Here is a 9,109-nt window from a genome sequence, read left to right as displayed (position 1 = left end):
ACACAGCTGGGAAGTGTCTGAGACAATATTTGAACCCAGGACCTCTAAACTCCAGGCCTGGCTCTCCATCCACTGAGGTTGCCTCTCCATCTGCCCCATCGGAAGGGGAGCTCTTTGAGGGCAGAGACTGTGCTTTTGCCTGTTTTATATGGCGAGCATTTTTCATGCTGCCTGGTATATTTTGGGCATTTAATAACTGCTTGTTGATGGCTTCACCAACCAAGTTGGCCAGCATGGACGAGTCTGAGTGCTTAGCTCAGTGCCTGACCCAGACAAGGGGGCTTCTGGAATCTTATTGACTAGCAGCTGATGTGATATCTGAGTAAAGAAGAGGGAGGGTTCAAGGACGACGGAGTTAGGAACCAAGGAGACTGTGAGGATGGTGATGCCCTTGATAGAAACAGGAATGTTTAAGGGCAGCTAGGCTGCTCAGTGGATAGAGCCCCGACTAGTAATGTGAAGTCCTGGGTTCAAATCTAGCCTCAGATACTCCCTAGTTGTCTGTTGCTGCTTATATAGACTTCTTTTATTTTTTTCCAATTACCTTAAGAAATAATTTTTTATAATTGTTTTATGATATTTTGCTTGAGGATCTGGGTTCAAATGTGACCTCAAACACTTCCTAGCTATGTGACCTTGGGCAAGTCAGTTAACCTGGATTGCTTAGTCCTTGCTGTTCCTCTGGCTTAGAATTGATACTAGGCCAGGAGGGAAAGAAAGAAGGAAAGGAAGAAAGGAAGAAAGGAAGAAAGGAAGAAAGGAAGAAAGAAAGAAAGAAAGAAAGAAAGAAAGAAAGAAAGAAAGAAAGAAAGAAAGAAACTGATCAAATGATGTAGCTAGGTGTCTAGTAGATAGAATGCAGGACTTGGAGTCAGGAAATCTTGAGTTCTAATTCTACTTTGACCCTTGCTAGCTGTATGACCTTGGGCAAGTCACTTGAAAAAAAGACCTGTCTCTTAGCATTGTTATGAAAGTCAAATAAGTTAACATGTAAAGCACTTTTTGTAACACTGAGAGATCTATTTCAGCAGATGCAGGATCCTTGATCTCCCTGCCAGGCCCTACTGCTCCACAATAGAGATCTACCACCACAGACTCTGAATGTCCTAGGGGCTCCAATCTCTGATGGTGGCTCCCTCCCCAGATCATCTTGAACTCTGAAGAGCTAGATACCCTCAGACCCAGCTGCCACAATGAATAAACTGGAGCAGCTGAGATAGCTGGCAGAACAGCTCCAGAACCAGATTCTAGAAAACTTGGGGAGATTCATCCCTTACAGAGATGACAACTGGCCTGGAACTTGCAGGAAGAAATCAGATGAGAACACAAGGGATCTATCTCTGGGATCACCTGACAAAAATCTATGACATACATTGGGTGACAGATTCGAGGCTAATGGCCATGCTTCACAGGATGGAAAACTCATCACCTAGGATACCAATAAAGTTCAGGCTATGCCTCTCCTATCTTCTGGGTTCAGGACCTATGCCTGTGAGCTCTCAGGGAATTTTGTGGCATGAGAGGAGGGCAAACAAGGATAGTAGACAACATTTGCTCCATCTACAGTCTCATAACCCAAGAGTGCAAAGTCAGGATCAACAGAGAGCTTCCAGGCCACATTGGGTATCTGTCTTGCTGCAGATTTTTAGATGACAACCAGATTATCATCAGCTATAGTAACACAGCCTGTGCCTTATATGATATAGAAATAGGACAGCAAACACTGGGCTTTTCAGGGCACAGTGGGGATTTAATTTCCTGTCCCTGGCTGTGGATGGCCAGAGTATAGAGCATCATCTCTGGTGCCTGTGATGCTTCCATCAAAATTGTGATACTTTTGGGAAGCTATATGCCAGGCAAACTTTTCTAGGCCATGAGTCTTACATCAGTATTGTGGCCTTCTTTCCAAATAATATGCCTTCACCAGGATCTCAGCTGACACTATATGCCACTTCTTTGACCTTTGGGATGACCAGGAGTGATTTATGTACTCTCCTAACAATTTAATCTGTGGTTTCACCTCTTCTTTCTCTGAAGGTGACCAGTTGCTGCTGAATGGTTGTGGTGACTTCGATTATAATATCTGGATGCCATGAAAGGAGGCTGTGCATATGTCCTTGCTGGCCATGACAATGATATTTGCTATCTTAGGATGACCAATGATGGGATGGCTATGACCACAGGTCCCTGGGACTCCTTTAAGATCTAGAACTATCTGCCATATCTCGAATGTATCAGGCCAGGAAGGGGAAGGGGTCCAAATCCCAAACTTTAGGCCAGGAGCTGGCCAAGAAGAGATTGGTGGTATACATCTGGACCTGGGACAGGTCTTCTCTTCCCTAAGATTCAGTTCTTCCCCTAGAGATGAAGATGAGATTGACGGGAACCTCCCTATCTTTTTCCCTGGTTAGGAGTTTCTCTGCTGGAGGGCCAGGGTCAGGGCTGAGAGTAAGAAGCTCTATAAGGTGACTTTTAAAAGTCAGTTTAGTTTTAATTTTTATTATTTTTCCATAAAGGAACCAATCCCAACTCTGTTTAAAAAAGTCCTTTGCAAAACTTTAAGTGTTATATAAATGCTATCTATAGAATGTGCAGAGATGAGAAACCTTGAGTCTGAATCATATTAGGATTAGTTGAAGGAATTGGGAATGTTCATCTTGAAGGAGGATTCAGAGACAGTATATTAGTTCTCTTCAAGTATTTGAAGAGCTGTCATGTGGAACAGAGAGTAAACTTATTCTGTAGGGTATCATGAGGCAAAAAGAGGAAGAAAAATGGAAGTTGCAAAGGGACAAGTTTAATCTTGATGGCAAGAAAAAAACCTTCCTAATAATTAAAGCTGTCTAAAAGTCAAGTGGATTGCTTTAGAAGATGGTAGATTCTCCTTCATTGGCAATCTGAAGGAAGGAAGGAAGGAAAGAAGGAAACATTGGAATAAAAAGGAGTTTTCCTTAAAATGTTAAATGTTAAGTTAAAATCTATAACCATCAGCAAATATTATCTCTAATGGAGATAAACTAGAAACCTTCCCAGTAAGATGAGGGGTGAAGCAAGGATACCTATTATCACAACTAGTATTTAAGTTTTGTACTAGAAATATATAAAATGTACTATAGCAATGAGCAGGAAAAGAAATTGAAGGAATTAGTACAGGTAATGAGGAAACAAATTTATCATTCTTTGCAAGATATGAGGGCATATGTAGGAAAACCCAAAGAATCAACCAAAAAACTAACAGGAATAATTAACTTTGGCAAAGTTATAGGATAGAAAATAACCCACATAAATCATCAGCATTTCTATTTACCACTAAAAAAGTTCAACAGCAAGAGAAAGAAAAAGAAATTCCATTTAAAATAATTGTAGACAATATGAAATGCTACCAAAACAAATTTAACAACTACATGTACACAATTACAAGACACTTCTCACACAAATAAACTGAACTGGCATCTAAATTGAATTCAGCTCTTAGTAGCAATAGCTTTTTTTTTTTCAATTTTAGATTTTTCTTGATACCTTTTGTTTTTGTATCACCTTCATTTCAGAACATAACTGAGAAATGCAAATTAAAACAATTCTGAGGTACCACCTTACACCTACCAGACTGGCCAATATGGCAGCCAAGGAAAGTGATAAATGTTGGAGGGGATGTGACAAAATTGGAACACTAATACACTGCTGGTGGAGTTGTAAATTGGTCCAACTGTTCTGGAGGGCAATTTGGAACTATGCACAAAGGGCTTTAAAAGAATGCCTACCCTTTGACCCAGTCATACCACTATTGGGTTTGTACCCCAAAAAGATAATAAGAAAAAGACTTGTACAAAAATATTTATAGCTATGCTCTTTGTGGTGAAAAACGATTGGAAAATGAGGGGTTGTCCATTGATTGGGGAATGACTGAATAAATTGTGTTATCTGATGGTGATGGAATATTACTGTGCTGAAAGGAATGATGAACTGGACAATTTCTATGTGAACTGGAAAGATCTCCAGGAACTGATGCAGTGTGAAAGGAGCAGAACCAGGAGAACCTTGTACACAGAGACTGATAAATTATGGCACAATTGAATGTAATAGATTTTTCTACTAGAAGAAATGCATTGACCCAGGACAATCCAGAGAAACTTATGAGAAAGAACGCTGCTATCCATATCCAGAGAAAGAACCTTGGGAGCAGAAACACAGAAGAAAATCATAAGATCAATCATGTAGTTCAACATGGATATGATTGGGGTTTTGATATTAAAAGATCACTCTACTGCAAATATGAATAATATGGAAATAGGTTTTGAACAATGATACATATATAACCCAGTGGAACTGTTTGTCAGCTCCTGGAGGGGGGAGAGAAGGAGGGAGAGAATCATGAATCATGTAACCATGGAAAAATATTCTAAATAAAAAAGGGGGGGGAACATAACCCTCCCTCCTGCCCTACCTACCAACTCATCTCTTATAATAAAGAATAAAGGCAAAAAAGAAAAGCAGTTCAGCAGAGCTAACGCATCATCTAAGTCTAACAGTACTGTTTTATATATATAGTGTCCTACCTCTCAAAGAAAGGAAGAAAATAGATAGCATTTGGTTAATTTGATTTAAAAACTAAAAGAAGAAAATCAAATAATCAGTATCAAACACGAAAAGTGTGAATTCACCACCAATGAAGAGGAAATTAAAGCAATCACTAGGGGTTATTTTTCCCCAATTATATGACAATAAATCTAACAATCTAAGTGAAATGGATGAATTTTACAAAAATGTGTATTGTCCAGTCTAACAAAAGAGAAAATAGAATACTTAAATAGTCCCATATCAGAAAAAAAAAATTGAACAAGCAATCAATGAACTCCCTAAGAAAAATTGCTTAAGGCCGGATAGATTCATAAGTGAATTCTATCAAACATTTAAAAACAATTAATCCCAATACTATATAAACTATTTGAGAAAATAGGAAAAGAAGGAATCTTATTAAATTATTTTTATGACACAATATGGTACCTAAGCCAGTAAGAGCAAAAACAGGAAGAAAATTATAGGCCAATTCATTAATGAATAAAGAAGCAAAAATTTTAAGTAAAATACTAGCAAGGAGATCACAGTAATATATCACAAGGATCATTCACTATGGCCAGGTGGGATTTATACCAGAAATACAGGACTGGTTTAATATTAGGAAAACTATCAGCATAATTGACCATTTCAATAACCAAACTAATAGAAATCACAATTATTTTAGTAGATGCAGAAAACATAACACTCATTCCTATTAAAAAAAAACATCAGAGGGGGCAGCTGGATAGCTCAGTGGATTGAGAGCCAGACTTAGAGAAGGGAGGTCCTAGCTTCAAATCTGGCCTCAGACACTTCCCAGCTGTGTGACCCTGGGCAAGTCACTTAACCCCTATTGCTTAACCCTTACCACTCTTCTGCTCAATACACAGTATTGACTCCAAGACAGAAGGTTACGGGTTTAAAAAAAAATCAGAAAGCAAAGGAATAAATGGGTCATTCCTTAAAATGATACATAGTATCCATCTAAAACCATCAGCAAATATCTTCTGCAATGGGGATAAATTAAAAGCCTTCCCAAAAAGATCAGAGGTGAAGCAAGGATGCCCATTATTACCACTATTATTTAATATTGTATTAGAAATGCTAGTTTTAGCAATCAGAGAAGAAAAAGAAATTGAAGGAATTAAAGTTGGCAATGAGGAAACTAAACAATCACTCTTTGCAGATGATATGATGGTATGCTTGAAGATTCCTAGGGAATCAACTAAAAAATTACTTGAAATAATAACTTTAGCAAAGTTGTAGGATATAAGATAAACCCACATAAATCATTAGCATTTCTACATATTACCAACAAAGTTCAGTAGCAAGACATAGAAAGAGAAATTTGTAATGCTAGACAATATAAAGTACCTAGGAATATACTTGCCCAGACAAACACAGAAATTCTATAAACACAATTCAAAATGCTTTTCACACAAATGGTCAGATCTAAACAATTGGAAAAATATTAATTACTCATGGGTAGGTCAAGTTAATATAATAAAAATGATAATTCTACCTAAATTAATTTACTTATTCAGTGCCATACCAAAAAACTATTTTATAGAACTAGAAAAAATAACAAAATTCATCTGGAAGAATAAAAAGCCAAGAACATCAAAGGAATTAATGAAAAATAAATTTTCAAGGAAGGTGGCCTAGCAGTACCAGATATCAAACTGAACTATAAAGCAGTAATCATTAAAACAGTCTGGTACTGGCTAAGAAATAGAATGGTGGATCAATGGAATTAGATTAGATACACAATATACCAGGGGTAAATGACCTTATCAACCTAGTGTTTGATAAATCCAAAGACCCCAGCTTTTGGAATAAGAACTCATTATTTAACAAAAATTTCTAGGAAAACTGGGAAACATTATGGCAGAAACTAGATATCGACCAATATCTCATACCCAAGATAAGGTCAAAATGGGTATATGATTTAGATATAAAGAGTGATACCATAAGTAAATTAGGGGAATATAGAACCTGGCAGATCTATGGAGAAGGGAAGAATTTATGACCAAACACAAGACAGAGAGCATTAGAAGATGTAAAATGGATCATTTTGATTATATAAAATTAAAAGATTTTTGTACAAACAAAATGTAACCAGGATGAATGTAACCAAGATTAGAAGGGAAACAATAAACTGAGAGGAAATTTTTATAACAAATTTCTCAGATAAAGGTCTAGTTTCTCAAATTTATAGAGAACTAAGTCAAATAAGAATACAAGCCATTCCCCAACTGACAAATTATCAAAGGATATGAACAAGCAATTTTCAGATGAAGAAATCAAAGCTATCAATAAGCATATGAAAAAATGTTCTAAAACACTCCTGATTAGAGAAATGCAAATTAAAACAACTCTGAGGTACCAGCTCACATTTATTAGATTGCGCAATACAGTAGTAAAGGAAACTGATAAATGTTGGAGGGGATGTGGCAAAACTGGGACACTAATGCATCGTTGATGGAATTGTGAACTGATCCAACCATTCTGGTGGGCAATTTGGAACTATACCCAAAGGGCTATAAAACTGTGCCTACCCTTACCCTTTGATCCTATAATACCACTACCTGGGTCTGTATACCAAAGAAGGAAAGGAAGTACATTTTCTCATCTTTTCTTCAGTATCAAACTATAATTGCAAAGGGGCAGTACAATTTATATAATTACCTTGGGTTTTTTTTTGTTCTTTCCACTTACATTGCTACAGTCATTTTATATGCATTTTAGTGGTTTTACTTCATTCTGCAGCAGATCATTTAAATCTTCCCATACTTCTCAGAATTCTACATATTCCTTGTTTCTTGAGATACAGTAATACCTTGTTACTTCTATTCCCTGTCCGTGTCCTCACCAGACACTGTGACGTTAGATCCAGAAATCAATTCCTAGAGGAACTCACCCTTTTATGCCAGAATCCTAGCATTGCAGTCAATCAATATATATCATATAAATGTCAATATATATAATGATTGATATTGTCTTAGTTGACTTCATTTCACCCTCAAGCCATTTCTTCTCCATCTAGCATGCTATTGATGCTATTGCTCCTTCAACTTAATGATTTCCACTATATCAAGAGCTGTTCTGAGATACTAGCTTGATTGGAGTGCCCTAGACTCAGAGCATCTAGTTATCTCAATGCTCAAATCTGTGACAAGAGAACCTTGGCTTGGAAAGTAACTTTGAGCAGTGGTCTAATGCTTCTTGATATTGATATTCTTTCTCTATAAACTTAAACTCTTTTTATTACAATACGAAATCAAAGTGCTTTTTTTGTGGGAATTTTTTTTTAGACCCTTAACTTTGGTGTATTGTCTCATAGGTGGAAGAGTGGTAAGGGTGGGCAATGGGGGTCAAGTGACTTGCCCAGGGTCACACAGCTGGGAAGTGGCTGAGGCCGGGTTTGAACCTAGGACCTCCTGTCTCTAGGCCTGACTCTCATTCCACTGAGCTACCCAGCTGCCCCCAAAGTGCTTTTTAATGACTAATTTCCAGTTGGAGTATGAGCCAAAGTAGTGTTTAATGAACCTTCTGCACCCTGGTAGGCTCTCAAAGTAATAAGAAAATGAATAGGAGAAAGCATGGCACATCTCCATTAAATTTGGTAAATAGAAAGAGGATCATAGGATCAGACTTAGGCCCTTAGAGATAAAGATAAAGATAAGAAAGGCCCTTAGAGATAAAGTGAGGTGGCACAGTAGCTAGAGTGCTGGATCTGGAATAAGATAGACCCAAGTTAAAATCCAGTCTCAGACACTTACTAATTGTGTGATCCAAGCAAGTTACTTCACTTTTACTTGTTTCCTCACATGTAAAACAAAAATAATAATAGTACCTACCTCCCAGGATTATAGTGAAGATCAACAGAGATGATATTTGTAAAATGCTTTGCAAACCTTAAAGTGCTACATAAATACTATTATTATAAGCCATTTCAACTGCCTCATTTTACAGATGAAAAAACCGAGGCCCAGAAAATAGTTTACGCAAGATTACGTTGGTAATAAATAGCAAAACCAAGCATTTATTCCAGGCCTACTGACTTCAAATGCAGTGTGCTTCCTGCTATATCACATTGCCTTTATAATACTTTCATCCTTCAGGACAAAGAGTTCCAAAGAAGAACCCAAGACATATAGTTTAACTTGCCCAGTGATCAGCTGGCAATTTTTCTCTCAACTGGGTCAGGTTGACTAAAGGGGAATGAGACAGAGGAGAGAATGAGACAGGTAAGATTGAGTTGAATGGTAGTTCTTGGGAAATGTGTGGTAGGATAGCACAATTAGTACAGTGAATAGAGTGCCAGATCTGGAGTTTGGAGGTCCTGGGTTCAAATCTGGCCTCAAGACCCCTCCTAGCAGTGTGGCCCTGGGCAAGTCACTTAACCCTGATTGCTTAGTTCTTGCCCTTCTGTCTTAAGAGTTGTTACTAAGGCAGAAAGAAAGAAAGAAAGAAAGAAAGAAAGAAAGAAAGAAAGAAAGAAAGAAAGAAAGAAAGAAAGAAAGAAAGAAAGAAAGAAAGAAAGAAAGAG

At 37.5% G+C, this 9,109-nt stretch overlaps 1 pseudogene; it reads left to right on the top strand.

The window, feature by feature from the left end:
* Positions 1-1,193: 1,193 nt before the first annotated feature.
* LOC123246370 lies at positions 1,194-2,209 on the top strand (annotated as a pseudogene).
* The last annotated feature ends 6,900 nt before the right edge of the window (positions 2,210-9,109 follow it).

The sequence above is a fragment of the Gracilinanus agilis genome, chromosome 4 (genome assembly GCF_016433145.1).
Source record: "Gracilinanus agilis isolate LMUSP501 chromosome 4, AgileGrace, whole genome shotgun sequence".
Lineage (NCBI taxonomy): Eukaryota > Metazoa > Chordata > Mammalia > Didelphimorphia > Didelphidae > Gracilinanus > Gracilinanus agilis.
The sequence above is the reverse complement of the archived record's forward strand: the minus strand, read 5'-3'. Positions and strand labels throughout refer to the sequence as shown.